The sequence below is a fragment of the Stenella coeruleoalba genome (genome assembly GCF_951394435.1).
Source record: "Stenella coeruleoalba genome assembly, chromosome: 3".
In the NCBI taxonomy this organism is placed as follows: Eukaryota; Metazoa; Chordata; class Mammalia; order Artiodactyla; family Delphinidae; genus Stenella; species Stenella coeruleoalba.
In genome coordinates this window covers 159,087,902-159,110,230 of record NC_137148.1, presented here as the reverse complement: position 1 = coordinate 159,110,230, position 22,329 = coordinate 159,087,902, and the positions used below count along the sequence as shown (strand labels likewise).

The window sequence follows — 22,329 nt, the reverse complement described above, 5'->3', positions numbered from 1 at the left end:
GCCCGGGTCACCCAGCTGTCTATGGCCGGCTGTCCACTCGCAGGCCAGCCCACAAGTGTCCAGTGACTCTGCATCTGCACTTTGCCACAGAGTCTCTGAGACCCCATTCTACCATCCCGCAGACGCTGCACTCCTTATGGGGATCCTTATCTCCATCTTCAGGCGAGGCCATCGGAAGAAGGCAGAGATGGGTGCTCGCAGCTCCACGACGTCCCGCAGCTCAGTGTCCGCAGTGCACACAGTCACTGTCAGTGTGGCGCGGGGGCAGCCAGTGCCGGCCACGACACCCAGCTGTGTCCCGAACTACCACTACAGCACAGAGAAGACGGTGTTGAGGGCCCTGGGAGAGAGCGGGCAGGGGATGACCCAGCAGGAGGAAGTCCCCACAGTCACAGGGAGGAACGAAGACCAGAGAAGCGGCCCCGATGACACCGGGGGCGCACGATCTGCATTTAGGCCCCTGGGGGGCTCTTTCTTCGTGCCCAGGCCTGGACCTCTGCAGAGAGACCTCCACGCCAAGTGGGCAGAGGACAGATCCGCCAGGAAACAGCAGACCTCTTGTATGAGCTCCTGCCCCCAAAGAAACGCCATCACGAGCTCATATAGCTCCACCCGAGGTTTCCTGCCAGTGGAAAGAAGGAGGGGTCCCGCCATACCGCAAGGGCTGCCCCAGAAGTCTGCGAAGACAGGGGGCGAGGAGGGCCCTCCATCGCCATCTGCAGCTCCGGTGGTTTACCAGAGGAAAAGCCAGCCTGACAAAAATGCAGAGGCAGCAAGAGGGCAGAAAGGGTCCTGGAGGAAGGGCTCCCGCACATCTGACAGTCCCAGGCCCCGAAAACGCAGGATTCCTCTGCTGCTGCACAGGCGAGGGGAGCCTCTGAGGCTGCCCCCAGCCCCTGAGCCGGGTTTCCGGGTCACCGCCGAAGACCTAGACTCGGAGAAGGAAGCAGCGTTCCGGCGCATCAACAGTGCGCTGCGGGATGAGACCTATGCCATCGAGGACCTGGGCAGCTCTCCCCAGCTCTTCCCCAGGAAACGGAAAGCTCCAGCCTTTGCCTCTGCTCCAAGCCCCCCAGCTTTGGGCGGCCCCGCACAAGCATCTTCAATTTCATCATCCACAACTTCCACCGTGGGCACCCATGCCAGCACACAGCTGGGTTTGGGGAGCACAGCGGCTGCCCTAGATCTGAGCTGCATGTTTGCAGCTCTCAGAGTTATGGCAAGAAAGAGGGGGCCCCCGAGCACCACACACAGCAATGGGGGCAGCGTGGGCCTGAACTCCTGGGGCCCGCCTCACCAGAGCCACCCCATGGTGACCATGGGACCCAGCCCTAATAAGAAGCCTAGGTTTGGAGGCACTACTGCCCCCATCTTACATCACATCCGTGGGGGCGCACCCAGGCAGGGCCCCCCTACTTCCAGCGGAGGGCGCAGCCCATGCCCAGCCAAGGCTGACTTTAGGGGTGTGTCGGTTCCGGCCTCTACTCCTATCAGCCTCAGCTCCGCACTGGGCACAGCAATGTGCAGCCTTGCTCTTAGGGCCCCCTCATCACCTGCCCAGGGCTTGGCTGGACAAAAAACCACTGGGCCATCGACCAAGTCATTCTCCTCCAGGTCTCGATTCATTACCTTGGGGTTTAAGAGGAGGAAGTTGGCCTGAGCCAATAACTTTGGGGCGAGGCCATTAGTGTCCACCTCCTCCCAGGCTGGGCCTCGTGTGGACCCTGTTTCGATGTGAAACTTATAATAAAGCTTTGTTCTTGTTCTTTTGCATAATCCTCACGTGTCTGTGATCTGTAGATCAAGTGTGGAAAAGCACTGGCTTGTATGAGTGGTAACATGGAAAGCCAGACCTGTTGACAGTTTCCTGTGACCCTGCTCATGGGTTGTGAAGAGTAGCACAACAGGATGGCTACAAGGGCCCTATATTAAAAGTGTGTTTTGAGTTTAAACGATGCAGCCCAGCCCGGAATAAAATGGGCCCAGAGGGAGGGGTAAACAGGGAGGGTCATCCTTGTCTGTTGTAATTGCTGCTTCCCACCCATCTCTCTGGCCTGGAGGGGGCTGGGTCATCCTGAGCACACACCAGCCGCCCATACTCTACACGTTTAGTATTTTCTAATGTAGCAGTTTCTTTGACTTTTTTTGTTTTGCTTTAATAAGTCTTAGGCAAATCATTTACATGCACATCTCACTCAGAGAGTATATGTCCATACAACCTAAAACAATCTACAGATCCTGTGCAATCCCTATCAAAATTCCAATGACATTTTTTACATAAATAGGAAGAACAATCGTAAAATTCGTATGGAACTGCAATAGACTTCAAAAGCCACAGCAATCCTGAGAAAGAAGAACAAAGCTGGAGGCAACACTTTTCCTGATTTCAAATTATACTACAAAGCTAGAGTAATCAAAATAGTATGGTACTGGCATGAAAACAGACACATACACCAATGCAACAGAATCAAGAGCCGAGAAATAAATCCACACACATACAGGCAACTAATTGACAGGGATCCAAGAATACTCAACAGGGAAAAGATAGTCTCTTCAGTAAATGGTGTTGGGAAAACTGGATACCCACATGCAAAACAAAGAAAGTGGACCCCTATCTTACACCATTTGTAAAAATTAACTTGAAATGGATTAAAGACTTAAATGTAAGACCTGAAACTGTAAAACTCCTAGAAGAGAACATAAAGAGAAAGCTCCTTAACATTGGTCTTGGTGATGATTTTTTGGGTATGACAACAAAACCACAAGCAACAAAAACAAAAAGCAACCAATGGGACTACATCAAACTAAAAAGCTCCTGGAGAGCAAAAGAAACAATCAACAAAATGAAAAGGCAACCTAGGAATGGGAAAAAATATTTGCAAACCACATGTATGATAAGAGGTTAATATCCAAAATCTATAAGGAATTCAAACAACTCCATAGCAACAAACAAACAAACAAACAAAAACAAATAATCTGATTCTAAAATAGGCAAAGCAGGGGACTTCCCTGGTGGTCCATTGGTTAAGACTCCACACTTCTACTGCAGGGGGCATGGGTTTGATCCCTGGTCAGGGAATTAAGGCCCGCATGTCATGCAGCGTGTGTAAAAAAATAAAATAAAATAGGCAAAGCAAGACTAGGAAACAACTAAGTGTCCAACAGGTGAATGGGTAAAGAAAATGTGACATATAGATATAGATAGATAGATAGATAGATAGATAGATAGATATAGATAGATAGATAGATAGATAGATGATGGAATTTTATTCAGCCACATGAAAAGAAGGAAATCTACCATTTGTGACAACACAGATAGACCTTGAGGGCATTATGCTAAGTGCATTAAGTCAGAGGGCGAAACATAAATACTGTATGAGATCACTTATATGTGGAATCTTTAAAAACAAAGAAGAAACAACTCACAGATACATAGAATAGACTGGTTGCCAGAGGTGGGAGGTGGGTGAAATAGCTGAAAGTGGTCCAAAGGTACAAACTTCAAGTTATAAGATAAATAAGTCCTGGAGATGTCATGTATAGTGTAGTGACTATAGCTAACAATATTGTTGTGTATTTGAAAGTTGCTAAGAGAGTGGATCTTAAAAGCTCTCATCACAAGAAAAAAATAATTTGTTACTGTGAGTGGTGACGTATGAAAAGCCATGGAAGAAGCTTAAATGCATATTGCTAGTTGAAAGAAACCAGTCTGAAAAGACTACACACTGGATGATTCCAACCATATGACATTCTGGGAAAGGCAAAACTATGAAAACAAGAGGACATGCGACCCCAGTGGACACCACTGTCTCTCCTTTCAGGAGCCTCCAGGTGCTGGAGACCTTCCCTCCTGAGATCCAGGTCTTCATGAAGGACTCCAGCGGCCAGGGCAAGCCTTACGCCATGGACCCTGATGACTCCATCCATGACTTGAAAGAGAAGATTGAAGAGGCTGGAGGACCTTACATGGAGGATCAGATACTCAGGTTCTGGGGCCAGAAACTGTGGAATCAATAGCTTCTCAGACTGCACATCAAGGATTGTGACACCATCATGCTCGTTAAGAGAGGTCCCACATCCCCACGAGTGCCAAGATCAGGCTGTTCATTTTGTAGACTTCTATGGTCATGTCCCCCTAGCTCACCCCTTTCTACCCAGACCACTGTGCTCTTTCTGAAGCATAAATAGAAACAGAATCCTCCCCTGCTTAAAATTCTCCAATGGCTCCTATTACCTACAGAATCAAGTTCAAGTTCCTTTGCTGGGCATTCAGGGTTCTTGACCATTTAGCTCTTGCTGACCTCTCAGTCTCTCCTCGTCACTCTCAAAACATACCAGACGTGGCCAAACATTTGCAATTCCAGAACACTGAATGCTGGCTCACAACTCCATAACTTTGAGTCAACTGTCCTCCCCCCTGTTGTCACTTTTCAAAGCTCAAACCTCTAAGTTATTGATTCTCAAAAGTACGGACCCCAGACCAGCAGAATCAACATCATCTGGGAACCTCTTTGAAATAAAAATTCTCAGCAGCTAGCCCAGAATTACCTGAGTTAGGTTCTCTGGTAGTGGGACTCAGCAATCTGTGTCTTAACAAGCCTTCCAAGTAATTCTGAGCAAATATGGAAGTTCCAGGGAGTTAACACCCCAGGGGTTAAGCCTCGGCCCATTGAAAGACAGGAACCAGCAAGTGCAGTGAGTGCATACTCCTCTCCTCCACCTCTCAGGTGAATAATTTTGAGGCACGTTCTGCATTGCTCCTTAGAGGGTCCCCAGTGGAATCAAAGCTCAGCTGCCCACAGTAGTGATCAATTTCATGATATTTCTTGGACTGTTTTTTCCTCCTTCTCAATCCCCCACACCTGTCCCTTGGGATCATTTCCCAAAACAAGTCTCATGCAAATCCTTGTCTCAGGCTCTGCATTTGGAGGAACACAAGCTAAGAGAAAACCTATCTTTATGTATCTTCCTCCTTCCTAAAACCCAGCCCACACCCTTCCTAACCACTAGCTCTTCCCCCACTGCCATAGAAATGTGCCCAACTGCGTGGCATTTCTACAAACCATAAAACCAATACACAATAGACTGCATGTTCCCTTTTTTTTTTTTTTTTTTGCGGTACGCAGGCCTCTCACTGTTGTGGCCTCTCCTGTTGTAGAGCACAGGCTCCGGACGCGCAGTCTCAGCAGTCATGGCTCATGGGCCTAGCCGCTCCACGGTGTGTGGGATCTTCCCGAACTGGGGCACGAACCCATGTCCCCTGCATCGGCAGGCGGACTCCCAACCACTGCGCCACCAGGGAAGCCCCATGTTCCCTTTTTAAATCGTTTTTTTTTTTTCTTTTTTGGCCACACTGCGAGGCCTGCAGGTTCCTAAATACCAGACCAGGGGTTGAACCCTGGTCCCTGTCAGTGAAAGCCCAGAGTCCCAACCGCTGGACTGCCAGGGAATTCCCCCTTTTGAAATCTTGAAAGCTGCTGAACTCCCAGATATCTCATGAAAATGAATAATGAAATGAATCAAAACTAATATGTAAGGTCTATTGAGCAAAGTGGTGGCTACCAGTGGGGAGAAGGAAGTGGGGAGAGGCAAAATAGGAGGACGGGATTAAGAGGTACAAACTACTGTGTATAAAATAGATAAGCTACAAGGACATATTGTACAGCACAGGGAATAGAGCCAATATATTATAATAACTTTAGTTTTTCAAAGGTTTATTATTTATTTAATTTATTTTTGGCTGCATTGGGTGTTAGTTGCGAGACGCAGAATCTTCATTGAGGCGTGCGGGATCTTTCATTGAAGCACGTGGGCTCTTCGTTGTGGTGTGGAGGTTTCTCTCTAGTTGTGGCCTGCATGCTCCAGGACACATGGGCTCAGCAGTTGTGGCGTGCGGGCTTAGTTGCCCTGCCGCCTGTAAGATCTTAGTTCCCCGACCAGGGATCAGACCTGTGTCCCCTGAATTGGAAGGCAGATTCTTTACCACTGGATCACCAGGGAAGTGCCTATAATAACTTTAAATGGAGTATAACCTGTAAAAATATTGAATAACAATGTTGTACACCTGAAACTGATATAGTGTTGTAAATCAATTATGCTTCAAAAAAATGTTTTAAACTAAGATGTAAGGTCTGAATGTTTGAATAACTTTTGTTTGAACAACTTTTATATTGCCTTGAAGCTCATTATCTGTCATTATAAACATAGGACAAATGTTTGGAATCTCACTTTATTGTTGACTTTGGTTTGCGAAATTGCCACTGCTCTTTAAACAGTTATAATATAGGACTGTTTAAGGACCAGGCACTACCAAACTTTGAAAATATGGAGACTTTTAGAATTTATGTAATTAAAAATGTGATTCTTTCCATTTGGGGTTAGCCAGTTGGAGAGTTTAAATTGAAACGTGTCATGATTGAGGGTTTTTTTTTTCCCCCCAAATGGTATTTAAGACAACAAACACCCTCCACCCCACCACTTCCTCCAGCTAACACCTGGTCTTTCTCCTCCCTTTCACGACAAAGTTCTTGAAAGTGTTATCTACACTCCTGGTCTCCATCCTCCTCCCCCAACTTACTCTTCAACCCCGCACCTAAGATCTGGCTTCTGCTCCCAGCTCTCCCTTACATTTCACCCACAATGATCACCAGTAGCCTCTTGGGTGCTTCTCAGACCTATATTCCTGAACTTATCGGAAGCATTAGGCAATGTGGACAACTATTTTAAGCTCTCTGGCTTAAACAGCTACCCTTGTAGACCTCCCCACTTCCCACTCCTCCTTGTATCTTCCTCCCTTTGTTAATAGTACCCTCCATCCATTACCCAGGTACCCAAGCCAGAGAGCTGATAGCCATCCTGTCTTCTCCCTCACCTCCTACCTGTAGTCACCAAGTCCTGTTCACCCTTCCCCCAAGGTAGACCTAGAATCCCATCCCTTCTCCAGCCAAGTCCGGGTCACCTTCCCTCTCACCTGGATCACTGTACAGTGTCCTGACACCTCTCCCTACATATCTACCCCTGCCCCCTGCAATCCATCCTCCCCACAGAAGCAGCCAGACCAATCTTTCCAGAATGGTCATTTCACCTCTGGTCGCTCCTCTGATTTGCCACTGCCCTCAGGACAAAGTCAGCGCAGATTCACCTGATATGTGACCCAGTGGATCACTTTCTCTTTCCTAGAACAATGTTTCCACTTGGCTATCAAAACACACTCCGGATTTTTCTTCCACCTCCCTGGCTACTCCTTCGCATTCTTGTTTGCCGGATGCTTGCCTCTCCCCAATCACTGAATACTATTAAGTGTTTCAGGGCCCAGTCACTGGTCCTTTTCTTGCCTTGCTCTATACTCACTCCCTTGGTGAACCCACCCAGCCTCATGGCTTTAAATATATCTATGCTGGTCATTTGTATCTCAACCCCAGACTTCGTCCCTGAAATCCAGACTCAAATATGCAACTCCCTAGCCAACTCGGATCTCACTAGACACTCAAGTTTGCTTCCAAAGCCGAGCTCCCGACCTTCATGCCTACACTGTGCCCTGGCCCAGTCTTTCCCTTCTCAGTTAAGGACAATTCTATCCTTCCAGTGCTAAGGCCAAAAGCCTTAGAGTGGTCCTTGACTCTAATTTTTCTCTCACATCACACTCTATCCTTTAGCAAGACCTGTTTATACTCAAAATATAGCCAGTGAAATGATATGAGGTCTGGGATTCACTTCCAAATAATACAGGAGGGGAGATGTGGATGGAGATATCATTGAAACAAGATTGTCTGTAGGTTGGGACTTCCCTGGTGGTCCAGTGGTTAGGACTCTGTGCTTCTACTGCAGGGGGCATGGGTTCAATCCCTGGTTGGGGAACTAAGATCCCGCGTGCCGGGTGGCCAATAAAAATAAAAATGGGCAGAAGACCTGAATAAACATTTAAAAAACTGTCTACAGGTTGATAATTGTTGAAGATGGGGGATGGTGCGTGGAGGTTCATTGTATTATTCTACTTTTTTTTTTGGTTTGTTTTTTGTTTTTTGTTTTGTTTTTGCGGCACCCGGGCCTCTCACTGTTGTGGCCTCTTCTGTGTTGCGGAGCACAGGCTCCGGACACGCAGGCTCAGTGGCCATGGCTCACGGGCCCAGCCGCTCTGCGGCATGTGGGATCTTCCCGGACCGGGGCACGAACCCTTGTCCCCTGCATCGGCAGGCGGACTCTCAACCACTGCGCCACCAGGGAAGCCCGTATTATTCTACTTTTGTTCATGGTTTGAAATTTTCCATAATAAGAAAATTGAATCATACCACTTCTCCCTACCTTTCACTGCTACCATTCTGATCCAAGGCGCCACATCTCTTGCCTGGACTGTTGTAGTAGCTTCTTAACTGAATTCCTGCTTCTGCTCTCACCTCCACTCCCCACCCTCTGCTTTTAATCCAATCTTCCCACGAACAGCCAGTGTGATACCGTTAAAATGAAAGTCCATCCATGTCCCTCTTCTGCTTGGAACTCCCCAGTGGCTCCCCATTTCAATCAGAGTAAAAGCCAAAGTCTTAGTAGTCTTCAAGATCCTACACAATTTGCCCCCTACCCTTGTACTCAAACCTCATCCCCTCCCACTCTCCCCCTTGATCATTCCATTCCAGTCACACTGCTATTCCTCAATCCCACCAGGCATACTGCCGCCACAGGGCCTTTGCACTTGCTGTTCCTTCTCCCATTCTTTTTTAATTTTTTTAATTTATTTTATTATTTTTTTAATTTTTGGCTCAGCCGGGTCTCAGTCGCGGCACACGGGATCTTTTGTTGGGGCGTGTGGACTTCTTAGTTGCCGCATACAGACTCTTAGTTGCGGCATGCATGTGGAATTTAGTTCCCTGATCGGGGATCGAACCTGGGCCCCCTGCATTGGGAGAGTGGAGTCTTACCCACTGGACCACTAGGGAAGTCCCACTTTCTCTCATTCTTCCCTCTGACATACATACCGCTCACTCTTCGCCTCCTTCATGTCTTTGCTCAAATGTCTCCTTTTCAGACCTTCCCTAGCCACCTTTCTTGAGACTGAACCCCTGAACATTGCCACTTCTCACCCCCCCACACACACGTAGTCAGTACCTTTTAACCTCTTTCCCTGCTTTATTTTCCTGATTAGCACTTATCACCGTCTTAATTATTATAATGTTACTTATTTATCCTGTTTATTATCTGTCTCCACCATTAGAGTGTTAGCTCTCTGCAGTCCGAGAATTTTGCCTATTCACTGCTGTATCCCCAGGACACCTGCCTGGCACATAGCGGGCACTCAACAAATGTTTGTTGAATGAATGAATGAATGGCATTCCGAGTTTCAATCCCTGCCCACCTGTCCAGACACAGCTCTCCCCTCTCCCCTCCCTGCCCTCCATGCCAACGTGGATCTGACAGCCGAGTCCTGGCACATAGCAGGATGATTCACACTTCTCAGCCTTATCCTGTCTTGTGCCCTCTGTCTCGTGGCCGCATTCCCAGTCTTTTAAGACTCATCTCAAGCAGGTGTTCACTGACACCACAGGTGACCCCAAAGAAACTCTTCTGCCTGAATTTCCACTAGGTTTCTGTGCCCTCTTTTCTCCTAGTACACAGGACACTGGACTCTCTGTGTCTCCTCTGTCTCCCCCACTGCTCTGGGAGCCCCTGGGGCAGGAACCACGTCTTACATTGTCTTCTTAGCACAATGTCTGGCACCCAGCCAGCACTCAATAGATGTGCAGTGAACGAATAACAATACTTGCATTTACTTAATGTTTTCTCTGCTAAATGTTCTCTCGCTTAATCCACACAACCTATGGGGTAGGTATTATTCTTAAACCCATTTTAAGGATTATTTCTGTGAGGGTCAGAGAGGTTAATAGTCTGGCAAAGGGCAGACTGGAATTCCAGAGTTTGTTCTGTGGAACCCTAGAATTCCCACTGTTCAACCCAACCTCCAGCGAGTGCCTGCTCTTACTGAGCCTGTTTCGGGTGACAAGCTTGTGGGGATGGGATTGGTGGATACCATCCAACTCCCATCTCCTGGGGGAGTTGCCTTTCCCAGGGCCATCCTCAAGCCAGTTTCAGTTTCCAAGTCGTAAAAGGGAAACTAAGAGGTGAGAAACGAAACCTACAGCAGAAAGGGTGACTAAAAGCCCCACCTGTTAAGGTAGTTTCACCCAGTGTCCCTCGGTACCCCAGCTGCAGTGAACGGCCTCCAGGAAGAGGATCCCCTGGTCAGCCAGACACCCCTTGTTTCCTCTCCACTCTGGTCCTTTGTTCCACAGGGTGCTGGAGGTCAGCTGAGGAGGAGTCCCCTTAAAGAAGAGTGTGTGTGCCAGGAGCTGGGTAGGTGTGTGGGTATATATCTAGCCACCAGTGGTACTCTCAAGACAGAGATGGCAGTGCCCCCGGAGCTCTTTGTCACCCCAGCTTCCAGGCTGAACTCCTTCGTGGCTCACTGCCTGCATCCCAGCCAGAAATGGAAAAAAGAGGTGTTGGAGACTGTGCAGACCGTGGAGCAGTTCCTGAGGGAGCAGAGCTTCCAGGGGGAGCATGGGCTAGACCAGGAATCGGGGGTGCTGAAGGTGGTCAAGGTGAGACTGGTTCCCTCCATCCCCAGGCCAGGGCTGGGCAAAATGCAGCTTGTGGGTCTACATCCCTGAGGATGCTTGGACCTGTTGCCTCATTATCTCTAGCCCATGCTACTGACATCTCAAGACACTCCATCCCAATGCACTGCTGCCTTGAGCAGAGCAAGTCCAGTAAGGAAGCTAATAATAATAGTGTACTTTTCTGGATGCACTAGCCTAACCCCTTAACATGTATTATGTCTAATTTGTGTACCCTGTGAGGTATGTACTATTCTTTTCCCATTTTACAGATGAGCAGAATGGAAACTCAGTGATTTAAGATCCATAATGACCAAACGCAATGCAAGGTCTCTGATTGGATCTTGGTGTGAATGGACCATCTGTAAAATATAATTTGGGAACAATTGGGGAAATTTCAATATGGCCAGAATATTAAATAATATATATATATAAGGGAATTGTTTTTTTAATATTTATTTATTTTATTTATTTATTTTCTTGGCTGCGTCAGGTCTTAGTTGTGGCAATGTGGGATCTTTTGTTGCAGCGTGCGGGCTCGGGCTTCTCTCTAGTTGTGGCGTGCGGGTTTTCTCTCCCTAGTTGTGGCGCGTGGGTTCCAGGGTGTGTGGGCTCTGTAGTTTGCGGCACACGGGCTCTCTAGTTGAGGCGTGGGAGCTCAGTAGTTGTGGCACGCGGGTTTAGTTGCCCTGCAGCATGTGGGATCTTCATTCCCTGACCAGGGATCGAACCCAAGTCCCCTGCATTGGAAGGTGGATTCTTTACCACCGGACCACTAGAGAAGTCCCAGGGAACTGTTTTTTTGAGGCATAATAGTTTTGTGGTTATGGGGGAAAATGTTCTGTTTTGTTGGACACAAATGCTAAAGTACTTAGGGACAATGGTCCTTAGCGTCTGTAATTTACTTTAAAGTGGCTTAGTTGAAGCAAATATGGCAGAGTTTAGACTTGTTGAATCTGGGCGGATGTATAAGTGTTCATTGTATTCTCTTTCTATTTTTCTGTTTAAAATTTTTGATAATGGAAATTTTTTTTAATGGAAGCTCAGAGAAGTGAAGTCACTTGCCCAAGGTCACACAGCTAGTGGTGAAGCTGGGATTTCACCCAGGATCTATCTTACTCCACTCCAGGCTGCCCTCACTGAGCTTTTTTCCCCCAAGCCCTTCCTGCAGCTGCATCATGTCACCTCCTGTCCTAGCTAGGATAATAATGCAAGAGGGTCAAAACTAGAAAGGTGTGATGAGAAAAACAACTTTGAGGAAACCAATTTTGTTTTTCTGAGTGGCTGCCTAGGCATTTTACAGTATGGTGACCCTACTAACACCAAAAGTTCAGAGTCTGGACTTTTAGATAGGTTTAGGGTATCCCCACAGGTTCCTGCTTTGCCTTCCGCGGTGGAACCTTTTAATATAACCACTGAGTGGGCTTCCCTGGTGGTCCAGTGGTTAAGACTCTGAGCTTCCACTGCAGCGGGCATGGGTTCGATCCCTGGTCAGGGAAGTTCTGCATGCCACACTGTGTGGCCAAAAAACATAAATAAATAAAATTTTTTAAAAATTTAGAACTAAGCGGGTTTTAAATAAAATTTTTTAATGTAAATTGATACAGCCACTATGGAGAACAGTATGGAGGTTCCTTAAAAAACTACAGATAGAACTACCATATGACCCAGCAATCCCACTACTGGGCATATACCCTGAGAAAACCGTAATTCAAAAAGAGTCATGTACCACAATGTTCATCACAGCTCTATTTGCAATAGCCAGGACATGGAAGCAACCAAAGTGTCCATCAACAGATGAATAGATAAAGAAGATGTGGCACATATATACAATGGAATATTACTCAGCCATAAAAAGAAACGAAATTGAGTTATTTGTAGTGAATCATACAGAGTCTGTCATACAGAGTGAAGTAAGTCAGAAAGAGAAAAACAAATACCGTATGCTAACACATATATATGAAATCTAAGGAAAAATAAAAAAGAAGGTCATGAAGAACGTAGGGGTAAGATGAGAATAAAGACACAGACCTACTAGAGAATGGACTTGAGGATATGGGAAGGGGGAAGGGTAAGCTGTGACAAAGTAAGAGAGTGGCATGGACGTATATACACTACCAAACATAAAATAGATAGCTAGTGGGAAGCAGCCGCATAGTACAGGGAGATCAGCTCGGGGCTTTGTGACCACCTAGAGGGGTGGGATAGGGAGGGTGGGAGGGAGACGCAAGAGAGAAGAGATATGGGAACATATGTATATGTATAACTGATTCACTTTGTTATAAAGCAGAAAGTAACACACCACTGTAAAGTAATTATACTCCAATAAAGATGTTAAAAAAAATAACCACTTAGAGTTAAGCCTGTGAAAAGTTAGTAGCCTCTGCCCCAATCACCTTGTAAGGACTAGGTGCTTGCTACCCCGCTCTAGCTCCTGCTGGCTTGTGACCTGGGGTGGAAGACTGCCCTTCCCCCGGCTCACTGTGTTCCTTTGTTTCTGGGATCTGTAATTAATAAATCATTTTTTTTATTTTTTAAATTAATTTTTGTTGGAGCATAGCTGCTTTACAATGTTGTGTTAGTCTCTGCTGTACAGCAAAGTGAATCAGTTATACGTATACATATACCCCTCCTTTTTAGATTTCTTTCTCACTTAGGTCACCACAGAGCATTGAGTAGAGTTCCCTGTGCTATACAGTAGGTTCTCATTAGTTATCTATTTTTGAAAGTAATAAATCTTATGACGCTACTCCCTTTGTATGGGTGTATTGAAACTGCACCTTTCCTCCAAATGACCCCGGGGGTTTCATTTCCCCACAGAGGGAGTTTGGATGCTGAGGGAGCTACCTGCCCACCCTGTGTGGGCGGCTTGTGCCCCCGGCCAACGAGAAATGAACACTTTATTTGGGCTTTAAACCCTCCCCCAACCCCTGAAAATCTGGTAAGCTGTGCTGGTCCACAAGAGTGAATGCTTGTCCTTGGGTTTGAATAGGTTTGAACTGAAGCAAGTCATGAAGCCTGTTCTAGAACGCTCTTCCCTCTCTGCCTATATCTTACCACTGGAAAAGGTGGGGAGGGCAGCACAGGCACAGCCTTCAGCGGGATGGGCTCTGTGCCATTCCCAACCCTCTCACGTAGGGCAGAAACGCCCCGCCCCCGCCAATTCCTGACTTAAAGCCCTCACCTCTAATGTGACTGTATTAGGAAATAGGGTCTTTAAGGAGGTAATTAAGGTTAAATAAAGTCATAATGGTGAAGCCCTAATCAGACTGGACTCGTGTCCTTATAAGAAGATAGAGACATCAGCGGCCTCTCTCTGTCCATGCACACACACAGTAAGACCATGTGAGGACTCAGTGAGAAGGCAGCTGTCTGCAAGCCAGGAAGAGAGGCCTCAGAAGAAAGCAACTCTGCTGGCATCTTGATTTTGGACTGCAAAATTCCAGAACTGCGAGAAAGGAAATTTCTGTTGTTCAAGCCTCCGGTCTCTAGTATTCTATTATGGCAGCCCAAACAGACTAATGCACCATTTTATGTTGGCTTTTTTCCCCAGGAGAACAGTACCTATAACAGTAGACTAGCATCCTGGTCCCCAGGTCATTTTGGTTCAGTTAAATTCTTAAAGTAGCACTTACATCTTACCTCACACTGAAATAAATCCTTTTGTAGCATGTGAGTGGCACAGAGTGGAGCTTAAAAGATTTAGTGGGCCATCAGGCTCTCTCTAACCCACCCCTCGAACCTGTCTTATACCATCTTCTTTGCTTCCCAGTCCAAACCCTGTGTTCCAGTCTTTTCCCTGTCCCCCATTTATAGTGCCCACTCCTTCCTTGCCCAGTTGGAATTTTCTCTAGCTTCCATGCCGACTGTCCAAACCCCATCTCTTCTTCAGGGTCATCCTAAGCCTTACATCTTTGGGGTCTCTTCTCAACCTTCCAGCCAACCTCTGCATCACTCTGGTACTTCCTGCCTTTGCAGAAATTTAACAGAAAGAGAGGAGGGGATTGGAGGCACTGTGCCTAAGATCTCAGGTGGATGAGATTCTTCCCTGCAAGCCAAGTGTCCGGCTGTAAACAATACCTTCAGGGCCTAAACAGTGAATAGAGGGATAGGAAGTGACTTGACTTTGGTGTATGTATGTGTTTATACCCATATATGTGAAGTCTGTGTTCTTGGAGTAGAGCCCCATTCACTTAGAGAAAAAAGAGCCTGCTCCAAATTCCCCATCTGGAACTAGCAATTTGTCCTTAATGAGGCACATGTATAACACAGGTTATAGATTAAGACTGACCTGAAGAGAGCACACTGACTTTCGTCTAAGCACGTCACACATCAAAGACAGCTAGACGTGGAAGAAACCAAGAAATCAAGTGTGGGATTTCCCAAACTGCAGTCAGTTACTAGCCACATTAATAACTTTTTTAAACCTTATTCACATTGCATCAAAGGGATGCTTTGATGCACTGCTGAGGTCTTCTCAGCAAAGCTCACGGGTATTTGGTATCTGAGGATCCACAATAGCGATCCATTTCATCGGTGTCAATCTTTCTGGACAGTTTGGGTGGAAAGGACAGTTCCTGAAGGTGCGATACGTTCACCGCATGTACTAGCATTGGGTCTTGCTTGTGTGTGTGTCACCGACTTCAGCCTTGCTGTAGCAATAATAGCTAAGATACTGTAGAGCTGAGAGGCTATTTAAGTATTTATAGATATATACATAAGGTAAAAGCACCTAACTTTTTTCTACCTATTGCTCACTTTCAACAGCGGTATACACACCACACTTCAGGAAACAGTGATGTTGTCCAATTTGTCTTCTCATTTGAAGATGAGAAATGAAGGTCTGGAGACCTTTCATTGCTCAAGGTCATTCGAGTGTTTAAGGGCAGGATGCTGGGGTTCCTGACTTCCAGGGAACCTAACTTTTCTCTGAAATTATACTGCCCCTTAATCTCTTAGCAGTACATAAAACAAATATTGGTGACCTCGTGACACGCCAGCCCTCGGGTGAAATGGAGATCTGTGACTGGCTCTCCTCTTAAACGTTTAAGAAATGGGAGTCTAGGGAAAAAAACCCAAAACAGACATGCAAAGACTCACTCATGGAAGGGGAGCCCATGGTCGTCTAGCTCAGTGCTGGGCTGAACCCTGGATCGTCCAAGGAGGGTCTTGGAGGCCTCTCTGCAGGCCAAGAAGTCAAGGCATAAGGGGGAATCAGGCAGGTTTGTTTCTCTTTCTTCATGTTATTTTCATGTAAGATAGCACTGAAAATTTCAAAAGTAACATTGGAAATGTGCTGTGCTTGTCCATTTTCATCTTATAGATAATGACATGAAGGCTCAAAGGGGGATCATGTTTTTCTAGTTGAAAACAGACAACATTCCTCATCCAGCATTCCTATAGCTTAAAAAAGCAATAGAGGCAAGTGGGTCCATGAATGTGGGTTGTGTGGTCACGCAGATTTGAACTTGCATCCCAGCAGGGCTTGAATGGAGTTTTTCTCTCCAAATTAGGCAAATTGCTTCTCCAAGTCTCATGGAGTGGTCAGTGTTGTTATAGGGGAGTGAGGTAAAAGCATTTTCCTCACCATATCCTGCCCCAGACATGTTATCTGAAAGGAAGGAAAGAAGAAAAATGGGAGGGATATATGGAGAAAGAGGGAGGAAACTAAGGTGGCAGAGAACACTCCTAAAAGTCCTCCATGTTACTTCTGCTGTGCTTCCACACGCTCCTTGGGACCTCGCTTGCCAACAGAAATGTTGATTAAGCACTCTGGTTCTTATGTACTTTCTGCATTGGGAACACTTATAGTTAGGTTTCAGGGCTCTGAACTCCCCAAACTGGGGAACTTGTCATTAAAAGGTCCTTTTAAAAAGCACAAGTGCCCCAAAGTTTAATGGCATTAGATTTTGGCAATGATTTCTTGAATATGACACCGAAGGCACAGGCAACAAAAGGAAAATAGAGAAATTGGACTTCATGAAAATTTTTAAAACTCTGTGCATCCAGACCCTATCAACAGAGGAAAAGGGCAATCGCAGAATGAGAGGAGATGTTTGGAAATCACATATCTGATAAGGGATGAATATCTAGAGTGTACAGAGAACTCCTAAAACTCAACCACAAAGCAAACAACCTGGCTCAAAAATGGGCAAAGGACTTGATTAGACATTTCTGCTAAGAAGATACATAAATGGCCCATAAACACCTCAAAAGATGCTCAGCATCACTGATCATTAGGAAAATGCAAGTCAAGACTACAGTGAGACACCACCTTACACACATTAGGGTGGCTACTGTGAAAATAAAAAATAACAAGGGTTAATGAGGATGTAGGAAATTGGAGCCCTGTGCACTACTGGTGAGAATGTAAAATGGTACAGCCATTGTGCAAAATATCATGGTGGTTCCTCAAAATTAAAAGTAGGATTACCATATGGTCCAATTCCACTTCTGGGTGTATACCCAACATAACTGAAAGCAGGTTTTCCAAGATACTTTGTATACCTATGTTCATAGCAGCATTGTTCACAATAACTAAACTGTGGAAGCAACCCAACTGCCCACTGACAGATGAATAGATAAGCAAAACGGGGTGTATACACAACAGAATATTATTGAGCCTTAAAGAGGAAGTTCTGACACAGGCTACAACATGGATGAATCTTGAGGACATGATGCTAACCTACCAGTCACAGAAAGACAAATGCTCTCGATTCCACTTGTATGAGGCACCTAGAGTGGTCAAGTTCATACAGACAGAAAGTCGAATGATGGGCGCCAGGGGCTGGGGGTAGCGGTTGCTGGAGGGCAGAGAGTTCCAGTTTTTCCAGAAGAAAAGAGTTCTGGAGATTGGCTGCCGTACAACGTGAATCTCCTGAACGTTTCTAAATTCTACACTCATAAGTGATACGATGATACAATTTTATGTGCATTTCACTACAAATAAACAAAACATGGACTTCCCTGGTGGCGCAGTGGTTAAGAATCCACCTGCCAATGCAGGGGACACGGGTTCGAGCCCTGGTCCGGGAAGATCCCACATGCCGCGGAACAACTAAGCCCGTGCACCACAACTACTGAGCCTGCACTCTAGAACCTGCGAGCCACAGCTGCTGAAGCCCGTGTGCCACAACTACTGAAGTGCATGCACCTAGAGCCCATGCTCCGCAACAAGAGAAGCCACCACAGTGAGAAGCCCGTGCACCGCAACGAGGAGTAGCCCCTGCTCGCCGCAACTAGAGAAAGCCCACGCACAGCAACGAAGACCCAACGCAGCCAAAAATAAATAAATAAATTTAAAAATTAATTTAAAAAACTATTTAAAAAATAAAACACCAAATACAAGTGGCCCTCGGAGACACAGTAAATATTTTTGTCGTTCACAGTTTAGAGCTGTCTCATTGTCAGGGTGCTAGTCTTCAGTCAACTAGCTGAGAACTGGTACGGAGGGGATGGGAACTTCCATGAAAGAGCTTCTGAAGCTAAGTAGCCTGGTCCATTTCCTAATTTCTTTAGCGACTATCTGAGTGCTTGCTGGAGCCGGGCACTGTACTTGGTCCTCGAGATAGACAGCTGTGAAAATATTATACAGAGATCCTTGCAATCTGAGAGTGAGAGGTGGGGTAGGGAAGGACCCGCAAATAAAAGCATGGAAGTTTTTAGCATGTTACCAGATGATGTAGGTTACGGGAACAATAAAGCATCAAAGGGAAAGAGGGCTACCCTAATTAGAAGGGGACATGTGGACAGACCGGAGAGAGCAGCCCCTGTAGTTATGGAGAGAAAGAACATTCTAGGCAGAGGGAATAGCAAGTGCAGGAGGCTATGGGGAGGGAGCTGCTAGGAACAGCCAGGGACAGCGTGCCAGTGTGTCTGGAAGGGCTTGAGGGAAGGGGAGGGACGGTGTGTGTGTGTGTGTTTGTGTGTGTGTGTGTGTGTGTGTGTGTGTGTGTGTGTCAGAGAGAGAGAGAGAGACAGAGAGAGAGAGAGACAGAGAGACAGAGAGAGAGAGAGAGACAGAGAGAGACAGAGAGACAGAGAGAGAGAGAGACAGAGAGAGAGAGGAATGGGGAGGGGGAGAGGGGGAGAAGACTGCTTTTGTTCGAATCCAGATGGGAGCCTCTGAAGGGTTTTGAGCTCTGAGTAACACGATCTGACTTGGGACTTAACCAGGATTACCGTGACTGCTGTACCTAGAACGGATTGAATGGGAGGGGGCAAAGCAGAAAAACGCATTTGAAAGGGGTGCATAGAAGGGGAGAGCAGGGCTGGTGGGACCTGAGGGGAGAGGTTTTCTGTCCCTTGCAGGGTGCCGGGTAGGGTTTAGTCTGGGTGTGGCCGCCCCGCTCCCCGTCTGCAGCACTCTGCCCTCCTCACCTCCTGTAAACGGAGGCTAAGTACATCCTTGAGGCTCTCTCAGAGAGTTGATGGCCTGCCTGGGACAGTCCTGAGTCACAGCCCCTTGGCTGTCGCCAGCTCCAGGGATGCTCCTGTCCTGAGCATTAACCTCCCTCAGGGGGAGTCCTCATTCTCCAGGGAGGAAACGGATATCTCACTGCTGCGGGCTCTTAACTCCTGTAAAGCTGCAGGACAAATGACTTCGCTGAACATGCTTCATGCAGGGATGAGTGGGTAATCTCAGAGAAGGGAATAAAACTTCTCAAAACTCCAAACCAGGGGATTGCAGAGAAGCTCGCTGTCTTCTCTCTTGGGTGCCTGTGTGTGAATCGGGGAAGGTGAGGGCGGGCACCGACTTGGGTCTCGGTTCGCCCCCGCGGACCATTCTTCCAGGGCAAGTTTTTCTTAGCGTCACTCGATTTCCTGAAGTGGGAGAATGAATACCCAGTGTAGAAAAGGGGGAAGAAAAGCGTGTTAGTTAACATGACATATGGTCATCTGATGACTTGTCCATTATGTATTTAAGGAAGCGAAGATTCTGAAGACCTTCACCTACTCAAGGAGAGGAAATTGCCTCTGTCTACACCAGGACCTCTTACTTTTGCCACTGGTGACATTTTGTGTCCGATAATTCTTTGCTGTGGGCTGTCCTGGGCATTGTGGGATACTCCTACAGTATCCCTGGCCTCTGCCCAGCGGATGCCAGCAGTCCTTCCCCAGCTGTGACAGCAGAAATGGCTCCTGAACTTGTCAATTGTCCGGGGGGCAGGGAGCTGGGGGGAAGGGGGCAGAGTTGCTCTGGGTTGAGAGCCCCTGACCCAGGCTCAGCAGGCACATGTGTGAAGTCAGGACTGTGTATGTCATGTCCTCTCTGGCTTACAATAATCGATGGAGTTAAAACTAATAGTGGCTTCTGCTTGGTCACTGGGACAGCAGAGCATTCACTGTTCTGCCTTGAGAGAACAATTTTCCTGTATTTTAACTAATAAGGCCCTTGTGATGGCTGGATTCTGGGCACCCCAACTAATAAGCGTGCCTATAAGGCAAAGAAACCAAAACCAACGTCCTCCCTGATTGCCAGGGAGGGGGCATGTTTTCTTTCCCCTCCCTCTCCTGGATCCATGCAGTAATTAGCCAAAGTAAAATGAATATTAGCTCATGCTTAATTGCCTTTACAGTGTACTCACCAGCACTGATGCAGTAGTGCTAAACTATTTTGTAAAATAAATTTTAAAAAATTTATTTATTTTTGCCTGCCTTAGGTCTTTGTTGCTGCGCGCGGGCTTTCTCTAGTTGCGGTGAGCGGGGGCTACTCTTCGTTGCGGTTCGCGGGCTTCTCATTGGGTGGCTTCTCTTGTTGCAGAGCACGGGCTTTAGGCGCGTGGGCTTCAGTAGTTGTGGCACACGGGCTCAGTAGTTGTAGCTCGCGGGCTCTAGAGTGCAGGCTCCGTAGTTGTGGTGCACGGACTTAGTTGCTCCGCGGCATGTGGGATCTTCCCGGACCAGGGTTCGAACCCATGTCCCCTGCACTGGCAGGTGGATTCTTAACCACTGCTTCACCAGGGGAGTCCCTAAACCAATTATTTTTTTAACTTTATGGCCTTATATAATCCTTGGCTCTGAAATTCCCTGTACCCCTCAGCTACGTAACCACAGGCCTCTCTGCCCTAAATCCTTTTCTTATACTTTTGTAGCTTTTTAAGCAAGGCCCCTCTTTAGGAAGACATAATCCCTTCTCTGTAGAAAACATGAAAGACCTGAACAAATCAAGATTTCTCCATGGAGAATTCAGCTAGTCCTGTGCTTAGCTCCAAACAAGGAAATCCATCTTTACACCAAGCATGCCATTACCCGGACAAATGCCTGACTTGAATAACAAGCAAATTGTTGTGCTTTTAATTGTACCCTGCTGGGTCACAAAGCTTGTGAGAGAGGAATGTGCCCAGCTTCTGCAGGAGAAACAGGTCAGGCCTCTAATCCTCCTTTTCTGTCACCTTCCCCTCCCCCTTTCCAATCCTTTCTCTTCTCAGCAGAGCACAGGGGAAAAAAAGAGACAGCTGAATTATGTTTAAAATGGAAGAGTCTAAAAGAAGAAAAACGGTGGTCAGTACTGACTTGGGAGAGGATGCATTATCTATCCACAGCCTCTGCAGTGTGGGCCATTTGAGGACAATCAGTGCTCTCACCGGCTTGCTGGAGGGCGATATCTGCGAGCCTAAACCAGGCTTTCTCAGCCACAGCACGACTGCTGGTTGGGGTTGGATGCTTCTTTGCTGTGGGCCTGTCCTGTGATGGAAGGACTTTTAGCCTCGCGTAAGCTGTGACCATCCAAAGTGTCCCAAGACATTTTCAAATGTCTCCTGGGTGCAAAATTGCCCCTGGTTGAGAACCACGGCCCCAAGCCCTTCCATATTGGGATGTACTTGCTCTCTCTCCCATTCTCTCCCCCCCATACAAAAAACCCAAGAAAATCATGGTTCCTGTGTTAAAACTGGGGAGATCAACGTGCTCTTCATGTAGGTAGAATGAGCGGAAAGGAAAAAGACACTGACTTGTGTGTAGTCAGGGGACAGAGTGGGAACCCCCTCACCGCCAAGACTGAAAGGAGTCTTAGGATGTGGGTGTGTTTCTGGCTCCCTCTGGGAGGTGGCAATGCCCCTGGTTGAACAAGCCAACTTTCGAAAGCCTCTACCCTGTGCACGTTGGAATCGGGCTTGCTGTGGGCGAGATGAGGAGTGATGGCGAGGCTGCAGAGATGAAGGCGTCTGTGAAGGTGCTGACTGTCTCCTCCCACACTACTTGGGACAGGGGAGAACTACCCAGCTTCACAGATATACCCATTGCTTGTTAGACCTGCGCGGTCTCCTAGGAGTTTCGACTCGCCCAGGAAACAACAAGAGTCGGAAGTCGATGCAAAACGCAAGAGGTTTATTGAAGGCCGGTGCACCGGGGTTCCTTGGTCCTCACGCAGGAGGTCGAAGAAGGAACCCCTTTTGGGCGCGAATATGTCAGTTTTATAGGTTCCCACTTCCCCGTATGTAAATTATAGATTTGGTTGTGTTCTCCTGCTGATTGGTCCCGGCTTAGGCTCGGACCAGAGAGGGAACTTATCCCCAGCTGTCTGATTGGTCTTTGACAGACACCTATTTTGTTTATCTCCCTCCTTCTCCCCAGCTGCCTGATTGGTCTTTGACAGACACCTTTTTTACATTTTGTTATCTCCCTCCTTCTCGGAAGGGGGCCGGACATCCTGGAAATTCACCCATTGTCTAAGAAGCCCCTATTGTCTGGAGATTTCTTAATCATTAGCTGGAACAATGTCCCT

At 47.0% G+C, this 22,329-nt stretch overlaps 1 protein-coding gene across 1 annotated transcript in view; it reads right to left on the bottom strand.

Moving 5' to 3' along the window:
• LOC307183918 (UDP-N-acetylglucosamine--peptide N-acetylglucosaminyltransferase 110 kDa subunit-like) overlaps window positions 1–21,891 on the bottom strand; it is a 96,130-nt gene extending 74,239 nt beyond the window's left edge. The window contains exon 1 of the mRNA XM_079917085.1: window positions 21,858–21,891. The gene's annotated coding sequence lies outside the window, so the exon portion shown is untranslated. The remainder of the gene's footprint in view (window positions 1–21,857) is intronic.
• Window positions 21,892–22,329: the final 438 nt, after the last annotated feature.